General features: G+C 42.6%; 1 protein-coding gene and 1 long non-coding RNA gene across 7 annotated transcripts in view; both read right to left on the bottom strand.

Moving 5' to 3' along the window:
- Nucleotides 1–24,676, bottom strand: part of MAST4 (microtubule associated serine/threonine kinase family member 4) — a 545,730-nt gene that overhangs the window by 432,584 nt on the left and 88,470 nt on the right. The window lies entirely within an intron of this gene.
- On the bottom strand, nucleotides 6,302–24,070 carry LOC135365390 (uncharacterized). Its single transcript, XR_010413085.1, has 2 exons — nucleotides 8,543–24,070; nucleotides 6,302–7,780 (listed from the first exon to the last, which is right to left on the bottom strand). It is a non-coding gene; the product is annotated as an uncharacterized LOC135365390 (long non-coding RNA).

The following is a 24,676-nucleotide window of genomic DNA, read 5'->3' as shown; positions in this document are numbered from 1 at the left end:
CATTTTACATGGTATTATGAATAAGGGATGTGTTTGGGTTCAGCTCTGTCCTCCAACTCACCTTGGCGTATTTACTGAGTCCCCTCCGCCCCAGGCATGGATTACGGTCATGATCACAGGCGTAAATTAGATGGTCAAGTTGTCTCTGCTACCCTCAAGTCCCTTGTACTGTTGAAGATGAAAAAAAATTCTGGGGACAGTAGAGCACTATTTCTCAGAGTAGTCCCTGGATCAACTCAACTGGTATCACAGGGGGTTGGCTATTAAAAATGCAGGTTCCTAGGCTGCAGCTAGAGTTACTAATCTCAGGACAGCGCCCAGATATCTTCATATTAATCAACTTCCCAACTGATTCGTATACTGAGGACAGTTTGAGACCCAAAGCAACATAGAGTACATGCTACTGGCATGGGGCCTTGGCCTCTGATACTACCATTTAGATCTTGTGCGACCATGGGGAAGTTATTTCACCTCACTCCCCCACCAGTATTCTAGGGACAACAGTACCGACCCCCTGAGAGGTGCTGAAAGAGGACGCAGAATAATCTACACGAAGCCTCCAACATGCTGCCTAACCCACAGCACACACTGAAACATGTGGGCTGTTATAATTACAATATACAAAAGGACTTTGAATTTATTGATTAATTTTGGTTGAGTCACTGATTAACACATTAAAACAAAGTGAGTATTCTAAGGGAACCATGGAAACATGTCTTCTGATGGTAAGTCACAAGGTTCTGAGGGCTCAGATTTTAAATAATGTTTAATGGTAAATGCCAGGCATATGGCTCTAAGAACACAGGCTGAAAACGGAATTCTGTAGTCAACAAGGTTTGCATTTCACAACATCTTAAATGGAGGTGTCAGAGCCGACTCGGGGGGACCTGAAACCATTCCTGTGAAACATAATTTGACTGTGCCATCCAAGATCACACCACAGCATTCGCCTGTATAATTACGTATTCGGCTCAGATTTTGTTTTTATCATTTATATCTTTTGTTTTCATCTTAAAAAAAAAAAAATTCCTATGTACCAGTAGAGCAGAGATTAGAAACACACCTGGGACTTTCGTACAACTAAAGCAGCACATGTATTTAATTATGGTGAGGTTTCTGTCATTATCATTCTAAACATGCTCGTGCTATACCCATTAAAAACAGGAAAAAAAAGGAAGCTGTGGGGAAATGCAGACAGCACACAGTAAGTTTAATCTTTAGATGATCTCAAATGAATCTGTGCAAGCAGAATTCCAAATTACCGCACGTAAATAAAAAACGTGAAATCTGCTCCTCCAATATCCACTCTCCAGAAACAGCTTCTGGATCATTTTGGAAGGGAGCCCCATCCAGGAACTAGGTCCCCAGAAGAACCATGATGACTATTCAGTGCAGTTTCTGTGGCTTGGGAGACACAAAATATTCACAGCTTGATCCCAGATTAGGAAGCCCATAAAAACCCTCATGCTAGTTGAGTGATCTTCTTCCAGAGTACCTGGTACCCTAAAATATATGAAATTTTTGACCGTCTACTTAAAGGACAATAAGCTCCAGATTCTTATGCACAGGAAGACACAAAAAATATGTAAGAATAAAGCAGAGGAGCAGGAACAATGGTGATCTGTGGCAGGCATTTCATAAGAGGGTAAGTAGAATAGGGAGCATCAGGGAGGAGGGGGAAGGCTGGAACAGCAGTTGTAGGGAAAACAAAGTCTAGCCTATAGCTCAGAACCGATTACTTAACAGTTATTTCTTAAATGTGCTAAGTCCCTGTATAACTTACCTCATGTAATCTTTGTAGTTGTTAGGATTCCCACCTCCTAATTAAGGCTAAACTAAGGTTGAACACTTGGCACTTAGTAAGTACTCTATACTACAGCCATTTTTCTGATCAACAAATGAATCAGCCCAATTGAATGTACTTTTAGAAGAACGACTTTGACATTCCAAACAGACATGGAAAGGGCACCTGGGTGGCTCAGCTGGTTTAAGTGTCTGCCTTTGGCTCAGGTCATGATCCCAGAGACCCCGGGTAAAGCCCCACGTTGGGCTCCCTGCTCAGTGGGGAGCCTGCTTCTCCCTCTAACTCTACCCTCTTCTCATGCTCTCACTCTCTCTCTCAAATAAATAAAATCTTAAAAAGAAATACAACAGACATGGCATAATAAAGACATATAAATGCTTACAAGAAAAAAAATCAGGTAGGCAAATCTGTATCTTACTTATCAACTCTGGATCACACTAGCCCAGGAACAAAATTATAAAAGGATAAAAGAACCATGTGTGAATTTAAGTTTTAAAAGGTTTTTAACTTGAGGGGCATCTGGGCAACTCAGTCAGTTAAACAGCCAGCTCTTGATTTCAGCTCAGGGTCCTGGGATTGAGCCCCATGTCAGGCTCTGTGCTCAGGAGGGAGTCTGCTTGAGATTCTCTCTCCCCACCCTAACCAATAAATAAATCTTTAAAAAAAAAAAAGTTTTTAAGTTGGAAAGTCCATGTGTTTGGTAAAGCTGAGTCCTCTGAGAGGTGAAAACTAGTATTTCCAAGGCATTTTCACATATATAATTTTTTTTAACAACAACCTATAAGGTAGGTATGCCCATCACATCCAAGAAAAATTAAGCAACTGAAAAAAGTTAAGCAACTGACTCAAGGCTGTGAAATGCCAGCATTAGGAATTGACCTAGTCCCTCCATTTCAAATTACTTCTTTTTCCATCATTTATGTTGGGTTTACTGAAGATCAAGTTCTAAAAAAAAAAAGTAAAAATTTTCTTTAAAATGAAGCCCTAACTAAAAAGAAATATCTAAATTCAAATAGTGGTAGCCTTAAGCCCTTAAGAAACTCAAGATGAGAAAATCAACATCTAATGGACCACAGGAAACTAGACAAGCAAAGGCATGTTGCCTTGCCTGGTGTGAGATCCAGACCAGCACAAAAATCAGTGAGGGAAACAGAAAACTAGTTCTAAGAGGTTCTGTGAACAGACACACAGGGATGCACCTCGATAATTAAAAAATGGAAGAGAAGCAAAACAATACAAAAGAAAATACAGCCAGGTGCTACAAGACATGCAACATGAGTGCCACCAACTCAGAATGCACTCAAGGTACATTTATAGGAAAGCAAGTTGTGTAATGTATCTCCAGTGTCATCAGCATCCAACCTATGCAGTAATAGACAAGTCTGAGTCAGCTACTACCATTCAAACTTCATCACCATCTGCTCAAATGTTAAAATACTCAGTAGTAGTGACTTCAGTAATACTCGTCATTAGCAATGATAATCAATACTTCAGTAATTATATTAATGATTACCTTCATGATTAAGGGATAAATATACCTCATTCTATTATAAATAGTAAAAGGTAAGCAGTATTTACAATCTATCACAAAAAATTAAAAACATTTCCAAATTGCAGTCTTAAATCATTCCAAAGGTCTATTTCTCAGCGTGTTTACAAAGACAAAAAAAAAAAAAAAAAAGCCCACACATTAAGCAATTTGCTTTAGGGGAAGAAAAAAAAAGTATCTCAATGCATTATCCAGAAATCCTAATGCAGTGATGACATATATCTATATTACAGCCCCATTTCATTCAGGGAAAGCACCTGCTCACAGTCTTACTTCCCATCACAACAGATGAACATTCAGACGCAGAAGGCTACAAGGAGAAGGCACTTCTACGCAGGACAATCTTTAGGAAAAATCAACCAGAAAGGTGCACTCCTCAATGGTCTAAATTGCTACATGGTCTACACAAGAATTGCACTGAGAAGTTTAAAAAGAAAAATAAAGTAATAAATATTTTAACTATTAATAAAGCCTTTCAATAAGCAATTTCTTTCTACTTCAATGTGACTTTTCGGCTGATAAAATTCTAATAGGCTGCCCAAATTTGACAAGTTGTAACAACATTAACACAAAAGTCAAAGCACTTGTGCGTATCAGACCAAAACCTAAGGCTTAGGGGACTTCACCAAGATTAAAGAAAGTACCAACTAGAAAAAAGAGAACAACAATTTGTACGGGGTTACAACGGTGAGAGAGGAACTACCGGAATTTTCCATCATGAAACAGCAGAGAAATTTCTATAAACCATCTTGGTGCTAACAAACGCAAAGTAATAAAATTCTGCTCCTTAAAGTGTAATTCGTTACTCTCTGTGCTGCCACCCGAGCAAACACAAATACGCGCTTCCCTCTTAGCCCTAACACCTTACGCTATGAGGGAGGGAGAGGGGAAGTGGCCCCGTAGGGCCACAGCTGCAGAGGCAGAGAGACCCCAGGCTACGGACGACAGCCACAACTAAGCAGAGACCGCACGCGGCCAGTTTCGGTCACAGCGCCGTCACCATGACACAAGCACTGCCCATGGAGTGCTGAGCGAGACCAAAGCCTCCAGAAGGTGCGCTCAAACGCAGGAGACGGACGGGCACCCACCCCAACAGGCACATGCGCGAGAACATGAGGCTCTCTGCGGACAAGCAAGCACTGCGCGAGCCGGGGACCGCCGGCGCTGGGGGGCGACGCTGCACCTCAGCTAGGGCGGTGAGGACGTTTTTCCGAGGGACACCACCTCTGAGGGAGAACTGAACAATGAGGAGACACCACCACAAGATCTGAGGCAGACAGCATTCAAGGAAGAGGTAAGAGCGAACTCCAAGACTCCGAGACGAGAGCTAGGTATTAATGCGGGAAGTGGGAGGGCAAGTGTGGCTGGGGAGGCCTTGCTGGAAGGGGTCCGAACCGGCGAAGGGGGCTGGGTCACACATGGCCTGCGGCGGGGGGCAAAAAGAAGTTTGGTTTTGTCCTACTTGCATTGAGATGTCACTAGTTTTTAAGCAGGAGAGTACCATGACTTAGTTTATGCTTTAGACAAGATACAAGCTGATAAACAGAGGAAGGACGTCAGGAAGGACAAGGGGGAAGAGGGAGATCAGCACTGGGGGAGAGTCCCAGGGCAAAATGTGGTGCTGGAGGAGGGTTATGACAGGGGAAGAGGTGAGAAGGAGTGGTTTAGAAGTGATCATCTAACATACAGAACTAGGTGGGGGTGTGAAGAACACAGGGGAATGAAGAGTAATTCACAGCTTAGGGGGCTCTGGAGCACACACCTTGGTTCCATTTATGAGATGGGGAACCTAGAACCCCATCTTGTGCTTATGAAGATGCCCTTCAGATATCCAAGTGGAGATGCCAGGCAGACAGCTGGACCAAGAATCTGGCGCTCATGAGAGAGATGAGGGCAGGAGACACCACCTTATAGGTGTGTTTATACTCAAGGGACTAGGAGCTCACTTTTTAAAAAAAGGTCTAGAGGGAAAAAAGAGCCAAGGACAAAGTGCGGAACCATGCCAACCCTTGTAGATTAAGCAGAGGAGGAGGTTCCTCTAAAACCATCGGGAGAAGAGCAGCCAGTGAGGGAGAAGAAACCCAGGAGTGTGTAGGGTTTCAGTAAACACAAGATGAAGGGTGGGTGTGTAAGGGTGGGCAAACCAGTAGAGAAGGTGAGAGAACAGGGGAGGAGAGGTGTCATGACACCACCATCTCAGGGAATGGGAACAAAATGGTCCAGCAGAGCTGCAGTGAGCCAGTGAGCCTGGTTTTGTTGACGGTCTGCAGAATACTCAACTGTAGGTTCCATGACTGCATTTTACATCGTCAGGTCTGTGTGAACGACTGCCAACTGGCAGAGAGAGAGAGACAAGGGATTTGCTGGAGTTCAGTGCACCTACTCGAAGCTGGATTGGGAGGGAAGCCAGACCATGAGAGGGATGAAAGATTATAAAACAGAGGCAAAGCCGGAGGATTAGGGATTTCCAAGCCGAAATGGCGGAATACATAAGTGGGAAGGTAGGAAGTGGTGGTCAAATAAAGGAATATTTGAAACTGAAATTCTGGAGATGTGGGCAGTTATTGGTGTGGACCAGGCCTAGGACAGCAGTTCTTAAACACGTTGGTCTCAGTCACTTAGCAAAGTGACCTCAATAACAATCACGCAATGAGTATGGTGAAGTCAAAATGCCCAATTCTTATTCACCACCCTAAACTGAAACCAATTTCAATTCAAGATATCCCAAAGGCCTCATAATGCTGAATGCAGAGTAGCCATTCTACATAAAAGGTATCAACAGCATAATCACCAGTGGACCCATTCACACTTCCAGAACTATAGAGATAAGGTTATTAATGTAAAAACAACTCCATCAAAAGTTCTATGGCCTGCCCTGTCTTCAAAGTGACCATCTCAAAACAGAGCTGGATAAGAAATTCTTTAACCGTATTTTCTTCTTTCACAACTCAAACAAGTATGTGAAGAAAGCCCATAAAGGGCCCACAGCTTGGATGAAGTAATCATAATCAAGGCAAGAGAAGGGAGCAGTGAGGTATCTTTCAGAACATTCTAGTAATAGAAGAAAAGGGAGTTTGAAAATCTTCTGAAAATTAATAGCTAATGGCATGTGACATTTTAGCTCAAGGGTGGGAAGCAATAATCAGAAGAAAACCACAGCAAATACTTTCTAATCTTGGACAATGAAAACAAACTTCTACAGCTTCTCAACAAAGGTTACATGGTTTCTGAAATCTGAGAAACACGAAAATTAATCTCATTCCCAGATATTCATCCTTATTAATAGCACTAAACACCTTATACTGACAAAATATTTCAAAGTTACTCAAATACTTCTTTATTCCTATCTAATCCTCAAATGAGTGATCCTGTGAAGTAGACCAGGTGGATATCAGGGGTCTCAGTTTACAAATGAAGAAACTGAGGCATTACAAGCTAAATGACTCGTCTAAGGTCACATGCCCAATTAGTGGGGGAACAGAGCTTTTCCATCAACCCACACAGATTAATTATTACTTATAATGATTAATGCAACTGCAAGGATTCTGACTGCCCCAGAAAGTTTCCACATCACATGCCGACAATATACGTAAAGCTTTCCAAGAGAGAAGGCCAATTCTAGGTGTACCCAAATCATGTGAAAAAACAACCCAAAAGATCTGTGTTCCTACTCAGTAAGATCTAAGGGAATGTAATTTGAAATCCTGCTACCCCCTTGTAGTACTTAAGCTTCCCATGTGGATAGTGCTGTTCAATATGCTACACTACCAGACACTGTACCTTTTAATGACTGTTAGGATAAAAAGTGAACTGTTTAATTAGAAACACAGAGCTAAGGTTACATAGTCACTGGAGATGTTATTCATCAACTTCAGGGACAAGCACCTTGAAGGTCACTGCCATGGGTGGGCAAGGGCAGACCTAGAATTCCCAACAAGTTTGAAGCCACTGCATTTTTTTTTTTAAAGATTTTATTTATTTTTTGACAGAGAGAGAGACAGCGAGAGAGGGAACACAAGCAGGGGGAGTGGGAGAGGGAGAAGCAGGCTCCCCGCTGAGCAGGGAGCCCAATGCGGGGCTCGATCCCAGGACCCTGGGATCACGACCTGAGTCGAAGGCAGACGCTTAACAACCGAGCCACCCAAGTGCCCCGAAGCCACTGCATTTTTAAGATCAAGGCGGGTCAAAGTAACAGTTAGGTGCTGAACTGAAGTTTTGCAGGCAAGATGAAACTGTGGTAGGTTTGGAAGGAAGGCAAGAATAGACTGAGGCAGAGCCATCACCATGGAGCTCAGGAAACTCGAGAATTTCAAGGAGTCCAACTTCCTCTCTCTCTCTCTGGGAATGAAGCAATCTGGACTAGGGTACAGACCGAATCTGGCCCTGGTCTCTCCTCTAACAGCTCACGAGATTATTTCAGCAGAGACCTAAGATAAAATGATGAGGCAACATGAGATCAGATAGCCTGAAGAAAAGAATACTAAGTAACAATTAATGGTCTTCACGAATATGAAGCATTTTTAAGAAGATCAAAGTAACCAACTGTCTTCATTTTCACTAAAGCTTAAATTGCAAAAAAAGAAACTGTTTATAAGCAGAGCAGTTACTGGCTCTTAAGACACTGTTACTAAGAGACTCTCAGATCCTCCTTTCAAAATTTTTTTCTGGTGATAGGATAAATGTTGAAATGCCTGAAAAGCCTGGAAGTTCTTTTGTGGTTTCACTCTGATGAAGAAAGGTTAGGGACATAAATTTAAATGTAGACCTTTTAAGCCAAATTTTACAAAATGTTCCTCTTCAGTTAACTCCATCCCCAGTTCCCACACACCAGAATGACTGCCATGGGCAGGTCTTTACTGGATCTGTACTACTAGCCGTGGTGGCCAGTCTTGGTCCAAAAAAGATTGTTGCCCACCTCTCCCGTCCCCTAGTAAGAGCCCAGAATGTCACCCTAGTTCTTAGACCAAGAAATCACTGCCCTGAATGGGAATCATTCTTCCATCAGGTAGTCTATTATAATAAAGCAATCTGCTTTTCTCTCTGTCTCATTCCAGAAGCACTAGGAATGATTCTGCAGTATTTACCAACCATTTAAGAGAGAATGTGGGAAGACTGGTACTTTTCTTGTCTGAGGGAAAAGAATAAAGATATCAAGATTCAGCAACCCTTTTTCATCTTTACCCTCTCACCAGAGCACAGGGTCCCGGCCATCCCTGCAGGTTCAACCACTGAAGAATTCAAGTCTACAAAATGGTTAGAGATTAGCCTGGCCATTAAGGCTCAGCTGACCCAAACTTGCTCTGAAGCCATGAACAGAACTGCTTCCAGAGAGTGCTTCAGGAGGTATGATGGCCAGAACATTCCTAAGGTTACATCATACCTATTTGAGTAAGTGTGTCAAAGTTGCAGGCACCCTTACCAATGAGCCTAGTGTCACTGCTAATATAGAGCGGTCTGGAAAAATAAGTCAACGTCTTTGGTCTACTTGGCAGAGATGTGAGTCAAGGCAAAGGCACCTGAACCTTGTGGGAACTTTGCTTAAAAGTAAATATGGAGCCAGCATGACCGTAGGAGGATTCTGAGTCACACTGCATTAATGTCCAAAGCAAGCCAAAGGTTTACCCAACAGTGGAAAAATTTGACAATTCTCATGGATATAAGACTTGGCTATAAAGAGAGTTAGACAACTTATGCAATAGACTCAACAAGGTAATGTTCTGTGCTATACATATGCACCTGGAAAACTGATACATCACCTTCAATTAGGACAGAAAATATCAACTGAATTTATGATGAATGTCTTTTTTAAAGTCAAGTTTATTCTTAAAAAAAAAAAACAGCTGCCAGAAAACAAGTTATGAAACCAAACAACTTCAGATAGGTAACTGAAGTCAGGATTTCTACCAATCCACTAAAACCACTTTTTTTTTTAATAGGACATTCTTTGCACCCTTGACTTTAAGCCTTATAAATGGCAACCAATTTAAAACCACTAAAAAGGTTAGCTAAATAAGTGTAAAATATGATGGCTATATTTTACATTTTAAATTTTGTATAAATGCTTTCCATAGAAGGTGCACAATTACATATTTGGCACCACCAGAAACATATGTGTTATCCTATCTGCCCATAGGGCTCACAAGCTCCTACAAGGCTGTGGGGAGGGTGGAGAGGCAGTTTGAAATGGAGTAGGGAGAAACTGGAACTAAGTAATTTTTTTAAAAAAGCAGAATATTGTAGGGATAGGAGTGTGGAAGAAACATAGGCTCAGAGCTGACTGCAGGCTGATGAGGAAGCAATCCGACTTGGGGCATACAGCTGCAATTCTGATACTGTGAACTAAGCTGTTCTTAAGTTCCACTCTGGCATCAGAGGTAAGAGAGGAAACTCCTATCCTCGTGAGGAACAGCTGAGAAATATTAACATGAGGGACGCCTGGGTGGCTCAGTCGGTTAAGCGGCTGCCTTCAGCTCAGATCATGATCCCAGGGGCCTGGGATCGAGTCCCACATCGGGCTCCCTGCTCAGCAGGGAGCCTGCTTCTCCCTCTGCCTGCTGCTCCTCCTGCTTGTGCTCTCTGTCTCTCTCTCTCTCTCTCACAAATAAAGAAAATCTTTAAAAAATATATATCAACGTGAGGGGAGGAGCAAGATGGCGGAGGAGTAGGAGACCTAAATTTCGTCTGATCCCAGGAATTCAGCTAGATAGGGATCAAACCATTCTGAACACCTACGAACTCAACAAGAGATCAAAGAAAAGAATAGTAACAACTCTCTGAACAGAAAAGCGACCACTTTCTGGAAGGTAGGACGTGTGTGTGGAGAAGTGAATCCGCAGCGATATTCGGGAGGATAGACGGCAGGGGAGGGGGACTCCATCAGCCGCTACCGGCTCTGCTGAGGGACATCGCTCTAGTGGCTAAGCGGGGGGTGGAACCCTTGCTGGGACAATGTGGTCTCAGGACCCTCGGGGTCACAGAAAGACTGGGGGTGCCTGAGTGCGGCAGAGCTCCCAGGTATCAGAGCGGGGAAGCCAGCTGCAGAGACGGAGCCGAGGCACGGGCTCTCAGCTCGGGATTGCCATAAAGCGTGATCCGTGGCTCAGTCGGGCCACTGCTCCTCCAGCAGGGACCCAAAAAGCGGCAGATCCGGGGAGACTCCCCTTCCTCCCCCTGGAGGAGCGGCGCGGGAGCGCACCACAGGGATCTGCTGGGTTTGGAGACTCCACACTGAGTCGGGTGCCAGAGATAGAAAAGCTTGGTCACTGGCCAGGTGAGCACAGAGTGTGGCCAGAGCCGGGGGAGCCGGGAGTGATTGACTGCTTTTCTCTAGGGCTCACTGAAGAGCAGGGCCCTGAGTTCTCAGCTCCTCCAGAGCAGAGATTGGGAGGCTGCCGTTTCACTGTCGTCCTCCAAAGCTGTGCGGAAAGCTTGCAGGGAACAAAAGCTCCTGAGAGCAAACCCGAGCAGATTACTTAGCCCGGACCGGGCAAGGGCGGGGCAATTCCGCCTCCAGCAAAGCCATTTGGGAACCACAGCAACAGGCCCCTCCCCCAGAAGATCAGCAAGAGCAGCCAGCCAAGACCAAGTTTACCGATCAATGAGAACCGCACAACTCCAGCGCTAGGGGAATACTGCACATAGAATCCATGGCTTTTTCCCCATGATTCTTTAGTCTTTCAAAGTTAATTTTTTTAATTTTTTTTTCTTTTTTTTAAATTTCTCTTTTCCCTTTTTCAACAAACATCTTATCAATCCCTTTTTTAAAAAAATCTTCTTTATTTTTCATTTTTAGAGTCACATTCTATCCCTTCCTAGTACTTAACCTTATTTTTGGTATATATACATAAGTTGTTCTCTTTAAAATTTTGGGATACAGTTTCTTCTAACAGACCAAAATATACCCTAAATCTCTGATGTATGGCTTTATTCTAGTCTCCAGCCTGATCAAATTCTCTCCCTTTTTTTTAAATCCTCTTCTTTCTTTTTTCAAACAACTTCTTCTCAATTCCTTTTATAAAATCTTTTATAATTTTCATCTTTACAGTCATATTCCATCCCTTCATCATATTTACCCTTATATTTGTACATATATAAGTTTTTCTTTCTTTAAAATTTTGGGAGGCACATTCTTCTAAATACGCCCAAAATCTAGTGTGTGGCACTGATCTATGCACCAGCCTGATCATATTTGATCACATTCTGGGTTTTTTTGTTTTGTTTTTTTTCTTTCCCTGTCTTTTCCCCGGTTTCAGGTCTCTTCTGATTTGTTTAGTGTATATTTTTCTGGAGTCGCTGTTACCCTGTTAGCATTTTGTTCTCTCATTCATCTATTCTCATCTGGACAAAATGACAAGATGGGAAAAAATCACCTCAAAAAAAAGAACAAGAGGCAGTACGGACTGCCAGGGACCTAATCAATACAGACATTAGTAAGATGTCAGAACTAGAGTTCAGAATGACGATTTTAAAGATACTAGCTGGGCCTGGAAAAAGCATGGAAGGTATTAGAAAAACCCTTTCTAGAGAAATAAAAGAACTAAAATCTAACCAAGTCGAAGTCAAAAAGGCTATTAATGAGGTGCAACCAAAAATGGAGGCTCTAACTGCTAGGATAAATGAGACAGAAGAGAGAATTAGTGATAGAGAAGACCAAATGATGGAAAATAAAGAGCGGAGAAAAAGAGAGATAAACAACTACTGGATCACGAGGGCAGAATTCGAGAGATAAGTGATACCAAAAAATGAAACAATATTAGAATAATTGGGATCCCAGAAGAAGAGAGAGAGGGGCAGAAGGTATATTGGAGAAAATTATAGCAGAGAACTTCTCTAATTTGGGGAAAGAACCAGGCATCAAAATCCAGGAGGCACAGAGAACCCCCCTCAAAATCAATAAAAATAGGTCAACACCCTGACATCTACTAGTAAAACTTACGAGTCTCAGAGACAAAGAGAAAATCCTGAAAGCAGCTCGGGAGAAGAGGTCTGTAACCTGCAATGGTAGAAACATTAGATTGACAACAGACCTATCCACAGAGACCTGGCAGGCCAGAAAGGACTGGCATGATATATTCAGAGCACTAAATGAGAGAAATATGCAGCCCAGAATACTTTATCCAGCCAGGTGGTCATTGAAAATAGAAGCAGAGACAAAAAGCTTCCAGGACAAACAAAAATTAAAGGAATTTGCAAACACGAAACCAGCCCTACAAGAAATAATGAAAGGGGTCCTCTAAGCAAAGAGACAGCCTAAAAGTAACATAGACCAGAAAGGAACACAGACAATATACAGTAACAGTCACCTTACAGGCAATACAATGGCACCAAATTCATTATCTTTCAATAGTTACCCTGAATGTAAATGGGCTAAATGCCCCAATCAAAAGACACAGGCTATCAGACTGGATAAAAAACAAGACCCATCGATATGCTGTCTGCAAGAGACTCATTTCAGACCCAAAGACACTTCTAGATTGAAAGTGAGGGGGTGGAAAACCATTTACCACACTAATGCACACCAAAAGAAAGCTGGGGTGGCAATCCTTATATCAGACAAATTAGATTTTAAACCAAAGACTGTAATAAGAGATGAGGAAGGACACTATATCCTACTTAAAGGGTCTATCCAACAAAAAGATCTAACAATTGTAAATATCAATGCCCCTAACATGGGAGCAGCCAATTATACAAGCCAATTAATAACAAAAGCAAAGAAACACATTGACTACAATATAATAATAGTGGGGGACTTTAACACCCCCTCACTGAAATGGACAGATCATCTAAGCAAAAGATCAACAAGGAAATAAAAACTTTAAATGACACACTGGACCAAATGGACTTCACACATATATTCAGAACATTCCATCCCAAAACAACAGAATACATATTCTCTCTATTGCCCATGGAACATTCTCCAGAATAGATCATATCCTAGGTCACGAATCAGGTCTCAAACGGTACCAAAAGATTGGGATCATTCCCTGAATATTTTCAGACCACAATGCTTTGAAACTAGAACTCAATCATAAGAGGAAAGTCAGAGAGAACTCAAATACATGGATCCTAAAGAGCATCCTACTAAGGAAATGAATGGGTCAACCAGGAAGTTAAAGAAGAATTTTAAAAATTCATGGAAACAAATGAAAAGGAAAACACAACTGTTCAAAATCTTTGGGATGCAGCAAAGGCGGTCCTAAGAGGAAAGTATATAGCAATACAAGCCTTTCTCAAGAAACAAGAAAGGTCTCAAATACACAACCTAACCCTACACCTGAAGGAGCTGGAGAAAGATCAGCAAATAAAGCCTAAACCCAGCAGGAGAAGAGAAATAATAAAGATCAGAGCAGAAATCAGTGAAATAGAAACCAAAAGAAGAGTAGAACAGATCAACAAAACTAGGAGCTGGTTCTTCGAAAGAATTAATATTGATAAACCCCTGGCCAGACTTATCAAAACGAAAAGAGAAAGGACCCAAATAAATAAAATCATGAATGAAAGAGGAGAGATCACAACCAACACCAAAGAAACACAAACAATTATAAGAATATATTATGAGCAACTCTATGCCAGCAATTTAGATAATCTGGAAGAAATGGAGGCATTCCTAGAGATGTATCAACTACCAACACTGAACCAGGAAGAAATAGAAAACCTGAACAGACCTATAACCACTAAGGAAATTGAAGCAGTCATCAAAAATCTCCCAACAAACAAAAGCCCAGGGCCAAATGGCTTCCCAGGGGAATTCTACCTAACATTTAAAGAAAAATTAATACCTATTCTTCTGAAATTGTTCTAAAAAATAGAAATGGAAGGAAAACTTCCAAACTCGATTTATGAGGCCACCATTACCTTGATCCCAAAACCAGACACAGACCCCATCAAAAAGGAGAATTACAGACTAATATCCTTGATGAACATGGATGCAAAAATTCTCACCAAAATACTAGCCAATAGGATTCAACAGTACATTAAAAGGATTATTCACCACGACCAAGTGGGATTTATCCCTGGGCTGCAAGGTTGGTTCAACATCCACAAATCAATCAATGTGATACAATACCTTAATAAAAGAAAGAACAAGAACCATATGATCGTCTCAATAGATGCAGAAAAAGCATTTGACAAAGTAAGCATCCTTTCCTGATCAAAACTCTTCAGAGTGTAGGGATAGAGGGTACATACCTCAATATCATAAAAACCATCAATGAAAAACCCACAGCGAATATCATTCTCAATGGGGAAAAACAGAGCTTTCTCCCTAAGGTCAGGAACACGGCAGGGATGTCCACTATCACCACTGCTATTCAACATAGTATTAGAAGTCCTAGCCACAGCAATCAGACAACAAAAAGAAATAAAAGGCATCCAGATCGGCAAAGAAGTCAAACTCTCACTCTTTGCAGATGATATGATACTTCATGTGGAAAACCCCAAAGACTCCACCCCAAAACTGCTAGAACTCATACAGGAATTCAGTCAAGTGGCAGGATATAAAATCAATGCACAGAAATCAGTGGCATTCCTATACACCAACAACAAGACAGAAGAAAGAGAAATTAAGGAGTCGATCCCATTTCATCACTGCACCCAAAACCATAAGATACCTAGGAATAAATCTAACCAAAGAGGCAAAGAATCTGTACTCAGAAAACTATAAAATACTCATGAAAGAAATTGAGGAAGACACAAAGAAATGGAAAAACGTTCCATGCTCATGGATTGGAAGAACAAATATTGTGAAGATGTCAATGCTACCTAGAGCAATCTACACATTTAATGCCATCCCTATCAAAATACCATCCACTTTTTTCAAAGAAATGGAAAAAATAATCCTAAAATTTGTATGGAACCAGAAAAGACCCCGCATAGCCAGAGGAATGTTGAAAAAGAAAAGCAAAGCTGGTGGCATCACAATTCCGGACTTCAAGCTCTATTACAAAGCTGTACTCATCAAGACAGTATGGTACTGGCACAAAAACAGACACACAGATCAATGGAACAGAAGAGAGAGCCCAGAAATGGACCCTCAATTCTGTGGTCAACTAATCTTCAACAAAGCAGGAAAGAATGTCCAGTGGAAAAAAGGCAGTCTCTTCAACAAATGGTGTTGGGAAAACTGGACAGCCACATGCAGAAGAGTGAAACTGGACCATTTCCTTACACCACACACAAAAATAGACTCCAAATGGCTGAAAGACCTCAATGTGAGACAGCAGTCCATCAACATCCTAAAGGAAAACACAGGCAGCAACCTCTTTGACCTCAGCCGAAGCAACTTCTTCCTAGAAACATCGCCAAAGGCAAGGGAAGCAAGGGCAAAAATGAACTATTGGGACTTCATCAAGATAAAAAGCTTTTGCACAGCAAAAGAAACAGTCGACAAAACCAAAAGACAACCGACAGAATGGGAGAAGATATTTGCAAATGACATACCAGATAAAGGACTAGTATCCAAAATCTATAAAGAAGTTATCAAACTCAACACCCAAAGAACAAATGATCCAATCAAGAAATGGGCAGAAGATATGAACAGACATTTTTCCAAAGAAGACATCCAAATGGCCAACAGACACATGAAAAAGTGCTCAACATTGCTCAGCATCAGGGAAATCCAAATCAAAACCTCAATGAGATACCACCTCACACCAGTCAGAATGGCTACAATTAACAAGTCAGGAAATGACAGATGTTGGCGGGGATGTGGAGAAAGGGGAACCCTCCTACATTGTTGGTGGGAATGCAAGCTGGTGCAGCCACACTGGAAAACAGTATGGAGGTTCCTCAAAAAATTGAAAATAGAGCTACCCTATGATGCAGCAATTGCACTACTGGGTATTTACCCCAAAGATACAAATGTAGGGATCTGAAGGGGTAACGTGCACCCCGATGTTTATAGCAGCAATGTCCACAATAGCCAAACTATGGAAAGAGCCAAGATGTCCATCAAGAGATGAATGGATAAAGAAGATGTGGTATATATATACAATGGAATATTATGCAGCCATCAAAAGGAATGAAATCTTGCCATATGCAATGATGTGGATGGAACTGGAGGGGATTATGCTGAGCAAAATAAGTCAATCAGAGAAAGACATGTATCATATGATCTCACTGATATGAGGAATTCTTAATCTCAGGAAACAAACTGAGGGTTGCTAGAGTGGTGGGGGGGGAGGGATGGAGTGGCTGGGTGACAGACATTGGGGAGGGTATGTGCTATGCCAAACGCTGTGAATTGTGTAAAACTGTTGAATCACAGACCTGTACCTCTGAAACAAATCATACATTATATTTAAAATAAAAAAAAAAAAGCTAGCAGGAAGGGAAAAATGAAGGGGGGAAATCGGAGGGGAAACAAACCATGAGAGACTATGGACTCTGAGAAACTGAGGGTTCTAGAGGGGAGAGGGTGGGGGGATGGGTTAGCCTGGTGATGGGTATTGAGGAGGGCACGTTCTGCATGGAGCACTGGGTGTTACACGCAAACAATGAATCATGGAACACTACATCAAAAACTAATGATGTAATGTATGGTGATTAACATAATAAAATAAAAATAACAAAGTTAAAATATATATATATATCAACATGAGACTTTTTTGAAATCTTAATAAAATTGGCTTTACTTCAATGACAAATTTTTTATCTCCACTTTAGTAAATTATTTGGAATCTGCAGCTTGCTTACTTAGAAAAAAACATTTCAATCAAAATGTCATGTCCTTCTGAAAGTGTACACCACTCTAACAAAGCCCAACAATAATAGTAATAGTAAGGAGTCATGGCTAACATTTGTTGAATGCAGATTATTGCACTGGTACTGGTCTAAATACATCAACTCTGTTCATCTTGTATCCATCCTGTGAGGTTAAGTCTTGTTACTATCTCTCTTTTATGGAGACAGAGCCTGATGTTTAGAAAGTTTAATGCTAGCCTAGGTCACAAAACTACTGTCAGGGCCAAGATTTTAACTTAGGCGGTTTGTCTTTTTTTAAGTTCTAACCCAATATGGGGCTTGAACTCACAATCCCAAGACCAAGAGTCACATACTCCACCGACTGAGCCAGCCAGCTACCCCAACAGTGCCGATATTCTGAACCTCCATGCTCCAATGGCATCAACCTTTACTCTTCCCTCTAGAGCAAAGTTCAGCAGAAAACCCACTGTCTTTCTGCAGTAATAGACACAGTGGGACGAACTCTCCTAAACATGACTCCCCAAGATCAAACAAAGGGCAAAATTATGGTCAATCTGTTTCTATGAAACACATACTCAACCAGTACCAATCTGTGGGGGGATTTTTCTTCCCGACGTACTCTTATTTTATTAATGGTTTAAGAAAAATTTCTCTAGAAAGTATTAAGAGCAAAGTGATCCATTATGTTTGCATCCCCTGAAACAACTATGCAAACGTTTTACTTCTTACCTCCTCTATCCTGCTTTTAGCTCCTTGTTTTATCTTCTCTGGTCCTGTAGAATTTGACAGATTATCTCTGTAGAACTCAATGTGGCCATGTGTGCAATTATTTTGTTAAGTACACGTGCCCACGCCCACACCCATCTGTTCCTGTTCTTACCCAATAAGAGCTACTAGAATCCTAGAGGCCAGCCGGCATCATGCCCTTTTGCCTCCCACAAGGGCACAGCAGGTGTGGGCTGACCACCACCAAAGGCTGACTCTCTGCAGCATGTCTTAATGGCCAAGAAACTGACCCCCTTCATGACCCTTCCTCTTTTACTATAAGCCTTCAGAAATCACTAGACGTCACTCTTTCCAAGAATACTGGGATAAAAATGCAAACTCCTCCTGCTTTTAAGTGACAAAGCAACTGTTTTATTTTCTCTGTGTGACTAATTAGACATGTGACTGGCAACTAGACCTTTAGAAAATGTTTCAATCCTGACTTTTAGCCAAATATTTATGTATAAAACATACAGTTACACACACACACACACACACACACACATCCATTCCTTCCAGAGCAATTTATGCACCTCATTTCCAAACACATTTAATTGAACCTGTTGCTTCAAATGAAATTTCTACTTAACTGGTAAATGTGTGTGAATTATTAACTAGTGCTCTTTGAGAATAGAACCTTAAAAAGATGAAAAAAAAAAAAAAAACTCTTGCTATAGTTGGAAGATTTGAGAAATGACTATGTTTTCCTATGACAACTGTACAATAGACTCCTTTCCTCCATTTTTTTTTCCTCTCCTCCAGTTTCATGGTCCACATTCACGTGCCATGGGCAGGCTGGCCCGGATGGCCATTCAGGAGGAGGGCCCTGTTTCAATGGAAAGATATTCCAACGGGCTCTGCAGAGCAAGCACTGGCCGGGCTTCCCTCAGAAGTACGGGACAAAACATGCTGACCTTCCTTAAATATCCACACCCTACTATGCCCTTTTAAAACAGGCTGCCATGTAACTACTTAAAGCAGTGAAACCTCTTTTCCAAAATCTAAAAGATGTCAACCACAGCTGAGACTCATATGCCCCGATTCCCAAGGCAAAACCCTTATCTCCCCAGCATCAAACCTGTGCCCTCCACTCCAATTTTTTTTCATTGTGAACAGCACGTTTGGGTGCCAGGTCAACGTGAATACCAGTTTCTGCATTATCTCAGGCCCACTCCAGAGTACCAGGTGGAAAACTGAGGTTTAACCTGCACCCACTGGTTACCTCAGAGCTAGAAAAGAGAGCTGGAAGATGTATCACAGGGGTCTGGCTTACCCTGAGGCAAGGCAAGGCCATCTCAGGTGAGTCTCTGGGAATACACAACCTTAATGATACCAAGGCAGGCCATCTGCATTTATCTAGAACCTAACCTTTAGGGGTGCACAGCTGACCATAGAAATCTCCAGAAACGCTGGTGTATCAACTTAGTCATCTTTGGGACACTCTTCTTTCCTTCCTATTGGTGACCCATCAGCCTGGATGCTTACTGAAAGGCTTGAAGTATGGTCAAATAACAGAGAAGATAGTCCATGTGAGAACAACAGTCTGAAGACAGATGTTTACTATATCAGGTCAATAGACTAGATGCTAGCTTAACCTGGGAAATATGGTCACATGTACCTTCACAATACAAGTGGTTAAGAGGGAGCAAAGGTTCCAAAATACCCTAATAATTGCTCAAGGAAAGGAAAGGTAAAGAGGCACTCAAATATTGGTTCTTATCTTAATGGTAGTTTTGCTTCAACCTACATGATACCAAAGGGCTAGCTTCCATAGCCACAGATGGGGAAAGTTAAGGAATTTAATTTTTTAAATAGCACCCAAAAAATGATGCTGATAAAACCCTGGAGAAAAAGGAGCTTGTGTTTTAGGACAGTGATGTAGCTGCTCATCCATTAGTAGGAAGCGAACATCCATTTCTAACACGCAGAATCTTGTTTTCTGACTGAGGTAAGTGCTGGGTCTCCTGTATCAAGCACCCCTTTCCTCCAATGACCCACCACCTCTTCCGTCAACTTCCATTCCCTCCAGGGCTTCCTGTGACTACCAGCCAACAGACCAGCCAAAGAATAATCCAGAATTCAACAAACAACCTCTTCAAAGGTCCGCCTTTGAGGAAGTAAAATCCAGATTTCTTTCAGCCTACTTATGTCATTATTTGCCCCCCCACCTCCCTTCACCTCTTCACACCATCATTATTATCAAGTAGGTTATTACTACATGGCACTCTTTGTCTCAGGCAATAATAACAATTCGTAACATCTATTCCCTCATTACTCTATGCCAGCCAGTCTACTGAACATACACCTATGTATGTGTGAATATATTATCTAATTAAACAATTCTAAGAGATAGGTCTTACCATTTCCTCTTTTTCCAGTTCTAAGGCTAGCCAAACAGGTCTAGAATTTGAATCAGGTCTGACTCCAGAGCCCTAAGTAAACCGAGCCCACCTTTATTTTTAGCTTATCTCTTGATGCAATTCACTGCTATCAGCATCAGCACTGACATAACATCCTTCACGTGTGACATTTACTGTCGGCGATTCCTCACATTGTCTTTCGGGGACTCACAAGCATATGAAAGACTTAAATTTTTTTTTTTTTTAAAGATTTTATTTATTTATTCATGAGAGACAGAGAGAGAGAGAGAGAGGCAGAGGGAGAAGCAGGCTCCCAAGGAGCAGGGAGCCCGATGTGGGACTCGATCCCAGGACCCTGGGATCATGACCTGAGCCGAAGGCAGACGCTTAACCATCTGAGCCACCCAGGCGCCCAAGACTTAAATTTTTTTTAACTGGGGCTAATGAAACTGTTGATGAAATTAACCTCAGTGCTCCCATGGTTTAGGCACCAAGCACATTAGGCCAGGCATGCCCCAACACATTCTAACCCATTTCTGGGGTGTGGGTCCATCCATGACTCCTCTCGGCCCTGATCCAAAGGACAGTCTTATAATTCTATCCATGTGGAAGTTTCACCACAGGGACTGGCAAGAGACCCATCCAACCTGGATACTTTCATATAGTCATGGAACAAGTGTATTTATGATCTCAAATAAGGCCTAAACATCTGTGTACACATTAAAGCAGTTAACACACACCCGCATACTAAGAATGTCCAGTTGTCCCACCCTCTTGCTTAATTCTGAGTTACCAGTCACCTTAACTGATAGTCCAGCTGTCATCCCCCATCCCCCAAATGATCCTGTTGAAAAGTTTATGATGGTAAAGCTATAGGGTTGGTGGTGGAGGGAGAATGCCAATAAGAGGAGAGATATGCAGGAAAGCAGTGACAACTGTTGTTGTCCCTTAATGAAGAAGCAGTCTAGGAGAAGAGAAAAGATGACAGAGGTCCAGGTCAGTCAGCATTAAATAACTGCACCACTACAGTCCATTCCTTGAACACCCAGACCCTCCCTGCAATTCCCGCTTGTCAGCCAAGCTGTGCCCTTCAGCATGAGAAGCACAAATATAAAGCAGTTAGGGCCAAAGAAACACTTTGAGGATTAAGTCTGTGGTTCAACAAGGGAAGGGCAGAGCCCAAGTGAAATCCTGAGGACTTCTTTCAGCACTTCTCCAACAGTGCGCTGACAGTCACGGGCCAAGTTGGCTTTAAAGGCAGGTCGCAGACTCCCACCCCTCCTGGATGCTGATCCAGTCATTCTGAGGTGGGATCCAGGGGTCTGCACCTCAGTGGGCCCCAGGTGATCTGAGCAGGTGGCTCTGGCCACACTTGGCCACACGCCAACTTGAGTCATCCCTGCCCAGCAGCTGGGGAAGCACTTCTAGAGAAAGAGCTGGAAGAGGGTTCGAGTCCTTACTGTGTTGCTCAGAAACTATCAGACCTGGGGCAAGTCCTTTCACCTCTCTGGATCTTTTGCATTTTCTAATAAATGAGGAGATGGGAAATGATCTCTCAGGGTCTCTTCTAGCCCTGGAATACTGTGACTGTGGGAAGTGCTTTAGATAGTAAAGGAGGTAGTACAATACATGCATGCTTCATGAACTCTCAAAGTTAGCACCTCTGGTATACTTATTTATGGGTCTAAGTATGGGAAGTAAGGTAGAACTGGATTTGGAAGTATCACGTGATAGTACTTCACGGAACGAACTATATACTCTGCCATGGCCCCGCTTGTGGGCAGAAGCAAGCATCCCTTGCGTGGTAGGTCAGAGGCGCTGGCTGCCACACAGAAGGGTATCAGCAGTGCCCCACATGGCAGGGAGGTCCGTGCCCTTGGGCTCCTCAGAGCAGCTTGCTCTCATGCACACTTGCTCCAACTCAAGGGACTCCCTTCTGTAGGAAAGGCTCCTGAAAGTTCTTTCCAGTGAAAAGAACTTTCATCCAAACACCAGGACATGACTGTAGTCTTATTTCTACTTCAGATATGGGTTTGGGGACGGGGAGCAGGGGTACAATTATGTCACAGAGAATGAAGGAAAATGTCTTATGTTTCAGCATGAGCATAATAACACAAAGAGCTTTTCCCCCCAAGAAGTAAAACGCTTGTTCACTACTCTCTGAAATCACAGCTTGTTTGTTCAGTAAATAAAGCGTCTGAATTAATAGGGGATTTAAAGAAGCTAGAGGGGAAAGGCCTTGCCCTAAAATCAGATCCATGGTTAGTGCCAACTCTCAGTGAGAAGCTGAATTGACATTCTCCTTCTCTCTTTAATTACTAAGGGAGGGGGCGCCAGCAGCAGACACGGAGGGGACTGTCAATGAGGTTCGGAGGTACCCTGGAGGACAATGAATGACAGCAAGGAAGACAGGTTTAGCAACCGCTGCCTGGCTCTTCCCTTATTTCCTTCCAAGACAACCAAATAAATTAAATTACAAACCCATGAATCCTATAAAAAAAAAATAAAGTCAACAGAACTCTGCCTCAATTTAGTGTAGCTTTCCAGGATGAGAAAAGTCAGGAAACAGTAAGTGGAATGTGACCCAGGCTCACAAAAGTGTACCCCAGCCTTTCCCCAGCTCACTCTTCCAAGCACTACCATTTTCAAGATACACCAGAGGCCCAATGCAAACAATTAAAACTGGTTCCCTGTTCAGGATGTAAGGTTATCCTTTCTTCCTCAAGGTGTCCATCACCAGTCTTCACCAAAGGGGGAGTGAGGACCTAATTTTTACCCATGCAGTTCATAAACTTAAGCATCATAGAAAAATAATAACTAATATCACGTGTAACATAAAGGAAAAAGTCTGCATTGAGCTTAGTGATTCCAAATCCAGACTTTGGAGGATGATGAATTCTACCATCAGCCCAATAATGTTAGTTAAGGGGAGAGGCAAGTGATGGTTCTGCACAGAGCTGGCCCAAGTAGCTGCTGCATGATTATCTGGAAGGTGTATATGCTCAGCAGTGCAGGATTACTTGTCTCCCCAACCTTGGAAAGCCTAGAACCTTACCAAAAAGCCTAGAGTTTCCACCTTTTTGGAACAGCTGGGATGGTGTAACTATGGATGTTTTCAAACCGCAGGTTTGCTTTAGGACAATCAAGTTCATCAAATTTAAGCAGTGATGAAGAAAGATAGGTAAGAGGTCATGGCAACAGGAAAGAGAAAGTCTCACCAAGCCTCCTCATCGATGTGGTCTACATATAAAGAAGAGAAGCTGGTTAGAAGCTCAGGTAGGAACCCAGAGATGGCCAGTGCTCACAAAGAAGCTGCCCCGAGCCCACACCTGCCACCATGAACTCTTCGAGAACAGCGCTCCTGAAGTATCTTACTGAATGCAAGTTTCTCTCAATTTCTACCAGAAACCAAGCAGCTGTGCCAACTTGGGACACATCCAGTTGATCACTACGTCTGGACACGTCTATCTCCTAAATAGGATTTACATCTGACCCCTCCTCACCCACCCCCCTCACTGCAGCTTCAATCTCTTCCCTCACCTCTTTCCTGAACAATCACTAACTCCAGTCTGCCTCATGTCACATCCTTTTCCTCTGTCTCCACTGCCACAGTCATCTTTCTAAAACCTAATTTGACCCTGGCAATTAGCAGCTTCACATTTTTCAGCACTCCCCATTCCCACAGAAGACGGTTCTCAAACCCTGACAGGCTTCATCATCAGATGTGCCTGGTCCTACCCCGCAAAGAATCTGACCTGAGGGGAAGGCAGAGGAAATGGGTCCAGGAAGCTCCATTTTCAACTAGGTCATCAGGTGACTCTGACAGAACGACACCGCAAGAAACCTGACCTGAAGTTCAAACTGTAGCCTTTCCATTCACATCCCCTGGCCCACGCCCCTCCCTCCCCCTTCAAACCTCTGCAGCTGTATTCTCAACTCTCCCCTTCCCCCAAATGTGCCTGCCTAACTTCCATTCACCTTTCCAGATGGCATCAAGCATCCCTTCCAGAGGAACGTCTCCCTAGACACACACCCCACTCCTCCGGGCACCCCAAGCTCCCTTCGCTAAAGTAACAGACCACATTTCCTTCCCATCTCTTCTACTGGCCTCAAGGCTGCAGCTAACACTTCTTTTTTAATCACCACTGCCGCTCTGACACATAGTAGGCTCTTAATAAATGTTGCTGACCATATTTTGAATAAACAAACAAATGCAGAAGCTTTAAGTAAATCCAAACTGGGGAGCTGGCTGGGTTTACCCTCAGACATTCTTTCATTATCCCAGAACAATATGTGAAAAGAGAGGCTAGAGATGGAGAGGAGGAGTGCCAAAGGAGGGAAATTCACCCGGGGATCAGTAGACTTTACGATGCAACCTCTGGTGATTGCATGTTTCCAGCCGTTGTAACTGGTGGGATCCTTTACAAGGCTGTAATTTTCAAATCATGCTGCAAGCTAACTACTTTTATGCTAATCTCTCTCAATAACTACAACTGC

This window comes from Mirounga angustirostris, unplaced genomic scaffold, assembly GCF_029215605.1.
Source record: "Mirounga angustirostris isolate CCGP_5_RB_7025 unplaced genomic scaffold, mMirAng1.0.hap1 SCAF_7, whole genome shotgun sequence".
Classification (NCBI taxonomy): domain Eukaryota; kingdom Metazoa; phylum Chordata; class Mammalia; order Carnivora; family Phocidae; genus Mirounga; species Mirounga angustirostris.
The sequence above is the reverse complement of the archived record's forward strand: the minus strand, read 5'-3'. Positions and strand labels throughout refer to the sequence as shown.